Source organism: Heterodontus francisci, chromosome 16 (genome assembly GCF_036365525.1).
Source record: "Heterodontus francisci isolate sHetFra1 chromosome 16, sHetFra1.hap1, whole genome shotgun sequence".
In the NCBI taxonomy this organism is placed as follows: domain Eukaryota; kingdom Metazoa; phylum Chordata; class Chondrichthyes; order Heterodontiformes; family Heterodontidae; genus Heterodontus; species Heterodontus francisci.
Window position 1 is genome coordinate 32,375,664 of NC_090386.1, and position 13,074 is coordinate 32,388,737.

Here is a 13,074-nt window from a genome sequence, read left to right on the forward strand (position 1 = left end):
CTTGACATTCAATGGCATTACCATCGCAGAATCCTCCACTATCAACATCCTAGGTGTTACCATTGACCAGAAACTGAACTGGAGTAGCCATATAAATACCATGGTTACAAGAGCAGGTCAGAGGCTAGAAATCCTGAGGCGAGTAACTCACCTCCTGACTCCCCAAGGCCTGTCCACCATCCAGAAGGCACAAGTCAGGAGTATGATGGAATACTCTCCACTTGCCTGGATGGGTGCAGCTCCAACAACACTCAAGAAGCTCAACACCATCCAGGACAAAGCAGCCCGCTTGATTGGCACCCCATCTACAAACATTCACTTCCTCCACCACTGATGCACAGTTGCAGCAGTATGTACCATCTACAAGATGCACTGCAGCAATGCACCAAGGCTCCTTACACAGCACCTTCCAAACCCACGACCTCTACCAACTGGAAGGACAAGGGCAGCAAATGCATGGGAACACCACCACATGCAAGTTCCCCTCCAAGTCACACACCATCATGACTTGGAACTATATCGCCGTTCCTTCACTGTCGCTGGGTCAAAATCCTGGAACTCCCTTCCTAACAGCACTGTGGGTGTACCTACCCCACATGGACTGCAGTGGTTCAAGAAGGCAGCTCACCACTACCTTCTCAAGGGCAATTAGGGATGGGCAATAAATGCTGACCTGGCCAGCGATGCCCACATCCCATGAATGAATAAAAAAAAAGTGGCCCTGAAGATTACCGTTGCACTAAACTTCTACGCATCTGGATCTTTCCAGGGATTCACCGGAGGCATGTGTGGGATTTCACAGGCAGCAGTCCACCGCTGCATCAAGTAGGTGATCAATGTCTTGTTCAAGAGGGCTGACGACTATGTGCGTTACCGGACTGACCCTGACAGTTAGGCTGAGAAGGCCATCAGTTTCAGGGCCATCACATGGATTTCCCTGGGTGCAAGGTGTGATAGATTGCACACATGTGTCCATCAAGACTCCCATGGACCTTCATTAACAGGGAAGGACTTCCATCCAATTAAAGTTCAATTGGTCTACGACCACCAAAAATGTTTCCTGCAGGTGTGTGCCTGCTTCCCAGGAAGCAGCCACGACCCCTATATACTATGGCAATCCCAGGTGCTGCAGCTTTTCAGAATTCCCACTTGCCTTCAGGGATGAATTCTCGGGGACAAGGGCTACCCATTGAAAACATGGCCACTGACGCCTGTGAGGAACCCTTGCAATGCAGCAGAGGAGAGATACAACACTTGCCACGGCTCCACCTGAACGAGCATCAAGCAGCCACTGCCTCGATTGCTCTGGTGGAACCCTGCAGTATGCCCCGGCGAGGGTCTTGTGTATTTGATAATCCGCTGTGCTATGCACAATCTGGCACTGCAGAGAGGGGAGGCTTTACACGACGAGCACGTGGCTGAGCGACACTCCTCCACCAACAAGGAGGAATCAGAGGAGGGAGCGGGGTAAGCAGCAATAGATGGTGAAGACCTTGCGCAGGAGGCCGATGGATTGAGCGAAGTGCAAAGGAGGCAACAGACAACCTCATAATGACCAGTTTCCAGCCACCCTGATGTCCAATCACAAAGAGTCAAATAAAGGCTCACCTTGATACAGGAACTCTGTTGCATCCTTTCCATTTGTGCTCTCTGTCTTGTGACTGGGTGCAATGCATACCGGTGCCTATGGGAGAACATATGTTAACAAAGGCTCTCAGCACCTTGGCATGTTAATGAGGATGTGGTCACATTGGCATTGCCCTAAGGGGGAAGGGGGAGTTCAGTAGCTCACAATTAAAACTGAAAGGAACATGGCTTTCAGACAATGATGGCTAATGATTTGGACAAAAGAGCTTTTAATTAATCACTACATAACATATTTGCTACACCTGTGAGACCAGTTTTGGTCTCCTTATCTGAGGAAGGATGTTCTTGCTATGGAGGGAGTGCAGCGAAGGTTCACCAGACCGATTCCTGGGATGGCAGGACTGATGTATGAAGAGAGATTGGGTCGATTAGGCTTGTATTAGCTAGAGTTTAGAAGAATGAGATGGGATTTCATAGAAACCTACAAAATTCTAACAGGACTGGACAGACTAGATGCAAGGAGGATGTTCCCAATGGTGGGGGAGTCCAGGACCAGGGGGTCACAGTCTAAGGATAAGGGGTAAGCCATTTAGGAATGAGATGAGGAGGGATTTCTTCACCCAGAGAGTGGTGAACCTATGGAATTCTCTACCACGGAAAGCGGTTGAGGCCAAATCATTAAATATATTCAAGAAAGAGTTAGATATAATTATTTTTTTTTGAGATACAGGCCCTTCGGCCCACCGAGTCTGTGCTGACCAACAACCACCCATTTATACTAATCCTACATTAATCCCATATTCCCTACCACATCCCCACCATTCTCCTACCACCTACCTATACTAGGGGCAATTTATAATGGCCAATTTACCTATCAACCTGCAAGTCTTTGGCTGTGGGAGGAAACCGAAGCACCCGGCAAAAACCCAAGCCTTCACAGGGAGAACTTGCAAACTCCACACAGGCAGTACCCAGAACTAAACCCAGGTTGCTGGAGCTGTGAAGCTGCGGTGCTAACCACTGCGCCACTGTGCCGCTCCTCTTAGGGCTAAAAGGATCAAGGGATGTGGAGTAACAGGGTACTGAGTTTGGATGATCAGCCATGATCGTATTGAATGGCAGAGCAGGCTCGAAGGGCCGAATGGCCTACTCCCATTCCTATTTTTCTATGTTTCTATGCTTCTAAAGTGTGGCTAGGTGGTCTTAATATGATTCTGGATGCTCCTATGCAGTGTGATCTTGCAACAGCAGCAGGGCTGCTGATCAGGCTGCTGCTTGGCCTATGATGACTTTGGCAGCCGTCCTTTGGCTGCCTGATGCCTGGAAGGACCAGGCTGCCTGGGGGTTTCCCAGACTGGTGCAGGACTCTCCTCAGGTGGCGCAGCTGCTGGAGCTAGGCTCACTGGAAGAGGGGCTGAGGAGCCGGTGTCCACACTCGGAGTGCCCTGAGGGGAACCCCCAGATGGGAGGTCAGCCTCTCCTCCTCCCTTTGAAGGCTCACTTGAGCCTCCCTGCCCACCAGAGAAAGACAAGGAGTGGGAGCAGTCTCCAGGCTCCAGTTCCTTCTCTCTCCTTGCCACTGCTGCGTTGAGCTCACGGCCAAAGCAATGGTGTGCAGGTCTGCATGCATCTGTGGGATCTGGCCTTCCATGAGGGTCACCAGCTGTCTTGATGGACGAAGCCATTTGCTCACATGCCTGAGACATGGCAGCACTCATGGCATGGATGGACTCCTCTATCTTCCACTCTTGGCTGCACATGGCCTCTGACATCTCTGCCAGCTGTTGCCTTACCTCTCCCTGCGGCACTAGCATGCCCTGTGCTGTCGACACCAGAGGTTCATCATCAACCAGGGTCTCAGCTGTCTCAGCCTCAGCCAGCTTCTTGGGCGCTTGTGTGATGCTCTCACCAGCTTGCGATCCTGAATCTAACTCCAAGTGGGTACTCACCGAGGTGAAAGTATCTGCACTGGTGGAAGGTGCAGGAGAGTCTCGGTACAGTGCATCCTCTGAATTGTCCTCCTCCTCAGAAATTAATGGCTGTTCCCCTGTGGCTGCAGTCTCCTGCAGACGCCGACCTGCATGAGGGAACACAGACATGTGTGTGTGAGACTGTGCCGATCTCCTTATGCCAACCATGCACGCTGCATGTCTCCAACATTAATTAGTATGACGATGGAAGCCAATCCTCACTCCCTTGTGCAGTCTTCCTGTCTGAAAGTGCGTATTTGCCCTGAGTGCCCGCCAACTCCAAGGCCCCTTGCTCAGCGGTGGTGAGAGGATGCAGATCAGGAACTCCTCTGCCAGTCTAGGCTGTCTCCCTCCTGTTGTGAGCCCTCTTGTCCTGCAAGAGGAAGGATGGAGATAGTAGAGATTGGCAGAGAGCACAAAATGATAGTTCTGCTAGAGTCAGCTTCCCCATCCCCTACTGGGGAAATGATATATCTCATGCTAACACACGCTGTGAGGGGAGTTAATGGAATAAGCTATGAAGGAAGATGGCCTCTGGCCGAGATGCAGCAGTGCCTCTGTCAGGATGAGATAATATCCTAGTCCCTCTACCATGGCTGTGGTTGTGCTACTCTACCCATGTCGCGCACCCTCCTGCAATGTCACATGCAATCCCCAAAAGGAAGAGTGATATGCAGCACTCACCATGGCCGAATGCAGGAAGTCATTGATCCACTTTTGACACTGGACCCGGTTCCGGTGGGTGACCCCGCGGCTGCTGATCTCATCTGCAATCTCTACTCAGGCTTACTTAGTGAGGCCAGAGCACCTCTTGCCATCACTGGGGAAGAGAGGTTCCCACCTTTTCCTTGCAGCCTGGATCAGAATCTGCAGGGGGACATTAGTGAACCGTGGGGCCACCCTGTGTCTTGCCTCGGACATCCTGTGCTGACCTCCTCGGAAGGTTGAGGTTCCAGGAATCAGCTCAGCCACATTTTCAGCAGTCATCAGCTGCCAGTCACTCTAAGGCAGGAGTGAATGCAGGGCTGGAAGGCCATTAAATATGGCGCCAGCACTTGCCAGTCATCTGACACCATGATCGGCGACTCGCCTCCCGTCTCCGCTATGTGATTGGGGAGGACCCACGTCTCCACTATGCAAAATGGCCGCCTGCCATGTGATCACGGTGGGTTGGCCACCCATGTAATGGATGGGAACGGCGTCCATTTCTGGGCTGCTGTGGACTCATTAAATTCAGCCCACTGTGTGCATTGCTGTACAGAAATTTTAACTCATTTTTGATCGGATTTCCTCTCACTTTATGTTTAACCATCTTTTGTTCTATAACTATTTATTCCCTTGCCATCAACGTCCTCCCTTACTTTATTCTTTCCTATGCTCGCTTTCCCCTGTTTTGATTACATTTAGGCTGCTTACATTTCTTGTAGATCCTTCCCCCTTCTTACTTTTGCAGCTCCTTCCTGTCCTAGGACTGGTGCCAGTGCCCCAGGGAAAGGAACCCCTCTTTACCTCACCAGCCCTTCAGCCATGTGTTAATTCTCCTGATCTGTTTGCTCCTATGCCAATTTGCAAGTGGCTCGGGCAATAATCCAGAGTTTATTCCCCTCAAAGTCCTACTTTTTAATTTAAAGTTACTCTTTCAGCAGGACCTCCTCCGTGTTCCTGCCTATGACATTTGTTCCAACATGGACCATGACAACTGGGTTTACCCCTTCCTTTTCTAAGTTCCTCTCCAGCCGCCATCAGATATCCCATACTTTCAGGATTCTCGTTCATTGTTGCAGAGGATGCTGTCTATCCCCCGAATTGCCAGAGAGTCTCCAACTTGCACTCCAGTTCAATGACGCTGAGTCAAAGAGATTCGAGATGGAGGCATCTCCTGCAGATGCCCTAACAACATCTCGGTTGTAGTACTGAAAACTTTTTCTCCAGGACTAGCTGCATCCCTACCCAACCTCTTCCAGTACAGCTACAACACTGACATCTACCCAGCAATGTGGAAAATTGCCCAGGTATGTCCTGTCCATAAAATGCAGGATAAATTCAATCTGGCCAATTACTGCCTCATCAGTCTACTCTCAATCATAAGAAAAGTGATGGAAGACGTCAGTGACAGTGCTATGAAGTGGCACTTACCCAGCATTAACCTGCTCGCTGATTTTCAGTTTGGGTTCCGCCAGGGCCACTCAGCTCCAGGCCTCATTAAAGCCTTGGTGCACAGAAGGATGAAAGCTGAATTTCAGAGGTAAAGCGAGAGCCCATTCACCACCTTATTCACTCCCTCCACCACTGGCACACAGTGGCAGCAGTATGTACCATCTACAAGATGCACTGCAGCAACTCACAAGCCTCCTTCGACAGCACCTTCCAATTTCGTGATCTCTACCACCAAAAAGAACAAGGGAGCAGGAACATCGTAACACCACAATCTGCAAGTTCCTCTCTATGGTATGTTTGATTAGTCTGGCTAGGAGAGATTACTGAGTCTTTGGTAAGTTTTAACAATAACTAGTTTATTACACATTAAAGAACTATATACAGCTTTACATAAATATGTCTAATTCCACTGAAGCCATGCTGCTTCTCTTCCCTTCAAGCCTTTCTCCCAGGCCATCTCTCACATCATTAAAGTGGGAGATGTTACTCATGTGGGAGGAAATCGGAGCACCCAGAGAAAACCCACGCAGACACAGGGAGAACTTGTAAACTCCACACAGGCAGTACCCAGAATTGAACTCGGGTTGCTGGAGCTGTGAGGCTGCAGTGCTAACCACTGCACCACTGTGCCTCCCACAGCCCAAAGACTTGCAGGTTGGTAGGTAAATTGGCCATTAGCAATTGTCCCTAGTATAGGTAGGTGGCAGGGAAATATAGGGACAGGTGGGGATGTGGTAGGAATATGGGATTAGTGTAGGATTAATATAAATGGGTGGTTGATGGTTAACTTGCATTTATGTAGCACTTGTGTTATGGACAGGTGGGAAATGATAGCAGTGCTTTCCCTGATTCACCTCTCAGCTGACTTCAGTCAGTGTTTTGATTAGAATTGTGTTTAACCTTTGAGCATTTTCATGGTCAATAAACAAACAAATGGCAGGTTTTCTTGTTGGTTTAAGGAAAGATAAATGTTTACTAACCAAAAACCCGAAAAGTCACAACTTCACCCACTCACACATTTGCCACCTCTTTTCAGGCCCTAGGATGAAGTCCATCAGGGTCCGGGGACTCCATCAGTTTGGTCAGTACCACTTCCCTGGTGATTGTAATTTCACCATGTTCCTCTCTTCCTTTCACCTCCTGATTTACAACTATTGCTGGAATGTTTTTTGTATCATCTATAGTGAAGACAGAAGCAAAATATTGTTCATTGCATCCGCCATTTCCTTATTATTTACTATTAGCTCCCCATTCTCACTCTCTAGAGGACCAACACTCACTTTTCTTATTCTTTTCCTTTTTAAATACCTGTAGAAACTCTTGCTATCTGTTTTTACATTTCTAGCTAGCTTCCTATCGTACTCTAATTTCTTTCTCCTGATTAACCTTTTAGTCATTTTCTGCCGTTCTTTATATTCTGACCAATCATCTGAACTGCCACTCATCTTTGTACAATTATATGCCTTTCCTTAAGTTTGATGCTTTACTTAACTTCTATAGTTAATCACGGATGGTGGGTCCTCCCCTTAGAATTTTTCTTTATAGTAGGAATATATTTATTCTGAGTATTCTGAAATATCCTCTTAAATGTCTGCCACTGCTTCTCTATTGTTCGATCTCCAAGCCTAGTAACCCAGTTCACTTCAGCTAGCTTAGCTTTCAGGCCCACATATTTGCCATTATCCAAGTTTAAAATGCTAGTCTTAGACCCACTCTTCTCTCTTTCAAACTGGATGTAAAATTCAATCATATTGTGATCGCTGCTACCTAGAGGTCTCTTTAATCTGAGGTCATTAATTAATCCTGTCACATTACACAATGCCAAGTCTAATATAACCTGCTCTCTGGTTGGTTCCAGAACATGCTGCTCTAAGAAACTATCTCAAAAGCATTCTATGACCTCCTCATCCAGGCTACTATTGCCAATCTGATTTTTCCAGTTTATATGTAGATTCAAATCACCCATGATTATTGCCGTCCCTTTATCACAAGCACCTAATATTTCTTCTTGTATACTTTGTCCTACATTGTGATTACTGTTCGGGGGCCTGTAGACCACTTCCACTAGTGACTTCTTTCCCCTACTATTCCTCATCTCCACCCAAACCAATTCTACATCCTGATCTCCTGAACCAAGGTCATCTCTATCTATTGCATCAATGCCATCATTGATTAACAGTGCTATCTCTCCACCTTTACCTAACTTCCTATTCTTCTTGAATGCCACATACCCCTCAATATTGAGGACACAATCCTTGTCATTCTGCAGCCATGTCTCCCTAATGGCTATCAGATCATATTTATTTGCTTCAACGTGTTCTATCAGTTTGTCTACTTTGTTATGAATGCTTCGTGCATTCAGATACAGAGCCTTTCATTTTGTCTTTTTGTTATCTTTGTAACATTTAGTCTGGACTGTTGGTGTGTTCTTAGGTTTTTTCTCTCTGTCTCTTCCTGCCATTCTCTAACCTTCATTTCCCATATTACAATTCTGCTCTCCTGCCTTGACTCTACCCCTTGATTTGCTACATATACTCAAGCTTGATCCCTCACCCCCCCTTGTTTAGTTTAAAGCCCTCTCTACTTCCCTAGTTATACAGTTTGCATGAACACTGGTCCCAGCATGGTTCAGGTACAGACCATCCCAATAGTACAGCCCCCACTTTCCCCACTACCGATGCCAGTGCCCCACGACCTGAAACCCACTTCACTCACACCAGTCTTTGAGCCACATATTCATTTCACTAATCTTATATGCCCTCTGCCAAATGGCATGTGGCTCAGGTAATAATAATAATTTGGGCCAAGTGCTGGAAAATGGGATTAGAATAGTTAGGTGCTTGTTGGCCGGCATGGACACGAAGGGCCGAAGAGCCTGTTTCTGTGTTGTATAACTCTATGATTCTATGACTCTATTATTACCCTTGAGGTTCTGCTCTTCAGTTTGGTGCCTTGCTCCTCATACTGTCCAAGCAGAATCTCTTTCCTAGTCCTATCTATATCGTTGGTACCTACATGGACCATGGCAACTGGATCCTCCCTCTCTCACTCAAAGTTCCTGTCCAGCCCTGAGCAGAAGAGTTCGTTGTGAAACCTTGTTTGTTTTCCCAGGAGGAAAATTTAAAGAGTGCAGGCCTGTTTTCCCTTTTCCTGGTTCATTGAAGTCAAATTTCGAACGTTTCAGTTGGATGGATGCTTTGCTGCAGACTTCTTCGGTAAAATCTCAGTCACAGTCTGATGGTGAATAATCCTGTTACTCTTTCTCAGGTAGTGAGTTTTAAAGGTCACCTTTCATCTCTGCCTTGCGGTAATTTAAAAAATGGTATTTGGGCAGGGTTGTCTTGTTTTGCTGTGTTACGCCAATGTGCTTTGTTGAATGATAATTTTCTTTAATCCACTGATTGGAGATCTGAATTTATATATTTTTTAAAGGCCTTTTTAAAAGACCAGCTCAAAGGATGACTTTGCTGGCAGCTTAAGATGGGTATCTAATTTGGAACATTGAATCCTACACTGCAATGCATGCCAGGAGGGAGACGAAATTTCTGCTCAAATGCCAGTAAAATCCAAGACCCATGAAGTTTAAAGGAACTGCTTGTTCTTCATAGCAAGAAAGAAATACTGCTAAATGCTATGTTTGAATCACTAAGTGACTGTCATATGACAAGCCCCTCCCCATCTGTGGTTTTAAGCTTGTGTCTTCCTGCAGCAGAGAAAGGAGAAGCTTCTGGACTCTGACACATGCAGACCCGAGTTGGGGGGGGGGGGGGGGGGGGGTCTCTCTCTCTCTCTCTGTCGCCATTCCTGCTTGAAAGCTTTCAAATCCTGCCTGTTGACTGACCATCTTTGCATACTCTGGCTATGATCTGAAACCCTGTTGGAGGAAATCATCCACATTGCTGTCTTCAAGAGACCCACCGAACCAGTCATCTACCTCTTCAAACTAAAAGCCTCAGGAGCACTGAATTCAGCTAGCGACCAGCCGAATCACCAAACCCCACAGACTGAATACCTTTTCTTTGGACTCTAACTCAAACAATTTGCTTTTCCCCACTCTGTAACCTATTTGGGTGTAAACTTCTAGAGTGTGTGTGTGTGAGAGTGAAAGTTGGCACGTTGTTTATTTTTATTAGTTTGGTTTAGGTACAATAAAATTAACCTCTTTCTTTGTTAAACTCGACAAAACCTGTCTGGTTGGTTCATGTTATGATCATAGCAAGTAAGTAATCAAACACCTACTGAATTGGCCAGTACATCCACTTTATAAATGAATTAAATCTATTGTGGTCAAACAAGGAGAGGGAAAAGAGGAGAGCCCTTCGACCCCTCCTCACCTGACCAGAACATCTGGAATAGCTCTCTCGCAGCCTTCTGGCATCTGGCTTTCTGACTCGACAATGCGTCTTATTAAAACTTCCTTATCCGAGACTTGCTCTCTCCTGCAGCAGGTTTGGAGATGCGGAGAGCATAAAATAGGGTGGGATGGTGGCGGGTGAAAAGAGGGTTTGCCATCACCAGAATTTCCGCCAGAATTTAGTCCAGGGCGGGATGGCCTGTGAATGGCCTCCCGCCCCACCACCAATTGAGGCGCTCAACTGGGCAATTTACCTCTAATTAAGGGCCTCTTCCCACTGCAGTCGTATATTACCCGTGCGATGGGTGGCCCTGTTGCCGCACAGGAAGCACGGCAGGAAAAACAAAGCAGGCTGTTTCCCGGCTCCAGTTGGGAGGGTGGTGGGGTCCCACGTTCAAAGGCACTTAGTGTCTGAACAAGAGTCCCAGCCTCGGGAAGGGGAGAGCCTGCTGAGGGCCACACCCCTGCCTGTATTGCCGACCCCACCTCCCCACAACCCCCACCCCGCAAGACCCCTCCCGCCTTGAGCTACCTTAAGTCTGGTTCCAGCACCGTTCCTCAGTCTCTGGTCGCTGTAGTTGCAGCAGCAGCCACCACCTCCTCAGTGGCATTGCAGTTGCCAGCCTCTGATTGGCCAGCAGCCCCCCCAAGGGCGAGACTTATGGCGACGGGGTCCTAAATTCTATGGAAGGCCCGCCGCTGTCCACTTAAGTGCCTGATTGGGACTAGATTTAGCAGGCCTTCTGAAAAAGAGTTGATGTGTGGATCTCAGCGTCGGTTTCCCCCGACATTAAGACCCCTACTGCCAGCATAAAATTCCCCCCTCTATGTCTGCTAAGTCATTGTTAGTGCAACTGGTTGAAAATGGCAGCCATGAATATGGAATGGGCCATTCATATTTCTAATGTTTTCTTCATCACTTGACCGGACATGACATCTGGTTCAGAGTTCAAGCAGTTACCATGTGTATTCGCAGTACAGGAGAAGTCACCTGATCTCTTACTCCATTTTGTTTTGCAGCAAGTATGCATTACGGAATTCAATTCCCCAGTTCATTTTTGTAGTTCATAATTGCTGCTTGTGTGAGCGTGACACCGGTAACATAGTAAAATGTTCCAAGGTGCTTCACAGGAGCATTATTAAACAAAATTTCACACCAAGCCACATTGGGAGACATTAGGACAGGTAATGGTCACAAAGGCAGATTTTAATATGTGTGTTAAAGGAGGAGTAGAGAGAGGTAGAGAGGTGGAAAGATTTAGGGAGGGAATTTCAGAGCTTAGGGTCCAGACAGCTGAAGGAATGGCCACCAAAGGTAGAGTGATGAAAGGTGACTGCAACTTAATTGTAGCTCTTCTACTGCATTAAATTTGGCTTAGCCTTCTGGTACTGCAGAGTCGCCCTGGCTGCGCTATCTTCCCAGCAACAATGGGCTCCCACTTGGTGACAGAGATCCCAATGGGAGGCTGCCAGAATAAAGAAATGAGGTCCAAGGAAGGAAACTGGGCTGGAGTCATGGTGAGGTTGGGGTGGTGTGTAGAAGCTCTGCTTCAACTGTCTGAGGGTGGGTTCAGAAAAATCTAACCCTTATTAAACTGGTGTTCTATAAGAAAGGATCAGGATGCATAGTCCAAGGGCAGGATGTCTCCAAGCATCCTGCTCCAAAATTACAAAAATCACAAAAGTAGAAACTTTCTTGATCTGCATTGATCTTGATGGTTTTCAAATTGAGGTATAAGTTTAACTGTCATTGTTCGGGAAAGGTACTTGATCGTCCATATATAGGAGCATGAAATGAGAAAGGTTTCCGATACCACATTATTTCCTGTCTGAACAGTAATTATCATCCCTTTTCAACAGAATGGCATGATAGTATTGAGGGTGATAGGTTGTTAAGAACTTGTGCTGTTGCACATTCTTTACAGGCACACTTACAGAAAAAAGTTTTTTGACATTCTTGCCTACCGAAGGCTATCTTTTCATTTCTTCAGCTCTCAAGATCTCTCTCCTGCTTGGCAGATTGACAGATTTAATCTGTAAGGGTCTGTTAAACAATTTCATTGCTGGTTGAGTACTAATTCAGCAGTGTTCCGTTGCTTGGCAGTGCTTGTGAAAGGCGTGCAATCTTTAAAGTTTTTCCTACTCTTATGGCAGTGCAAAGAACTTTCTTCAGTGCTTTAAACTATCTCTTGACTTCATGGTTTGGGTTAAATGTTTCGATGCTGAAACCCATCATCATCAGCAAACTTGGCAAATCCAAAAATGAGTAAAAATGTAGGGTGTTGTCACTTTTGGCTAAAAAGCTTTTGTTCAGCTTGGTGTGATTAGTTTAGCAGGAGTTAATGCTACTGTCTCAGCTTTGTGGAATCGTGGTTGACCATCCAGCTTGAACAGAAGGTACCTGCCATTCCGTTGGTCACTGAAGTTGATCTTGACTTCAGTCCACAGGCAATCCTGTTGTCTGAAATGCTACTTTTTAAATTGTCAATCATTGCATTCATGACTGTCAATAAACCTAAACAAAATCTTCTCTGTACCTGTGAATACTGTTCCAAATCTTTAACTTTATCATTCTTGAAGATTCAATAGCTGACAAAAAGCTGAAATTATTTAGGCATTTGTATCTCCAGTGTCCAGATTGAACTCTATCTTGTGGTAGGCAAAGACTAGTTTGGAGGATACTTTAGTCTCTCACATGGTATTGTTCTGTTGGACAGTTCAGTGTTCAATGAAGAGTGCAGCAGGGCATGCCAGGAGCAGCATCAAGCATACCTAAAAATGAGGTGTCAGCCTGGTGAAGCTACAACTCAGGGCGATTTGCATGCCAAACAGTGTAAGCAGCATGTGATACACAGGGCTAAGCGATCCCATAAACAACACATTAGATCGAAGCTCTGCAGTCCTGCCACATCTGGTCGTGAACGGTGGTGGACAATTAAACGACTTACTGGAGGAGGTGGCTCCACAAAGATCCCCATCCTCAATTATTGGGGAGTCCAGCACATC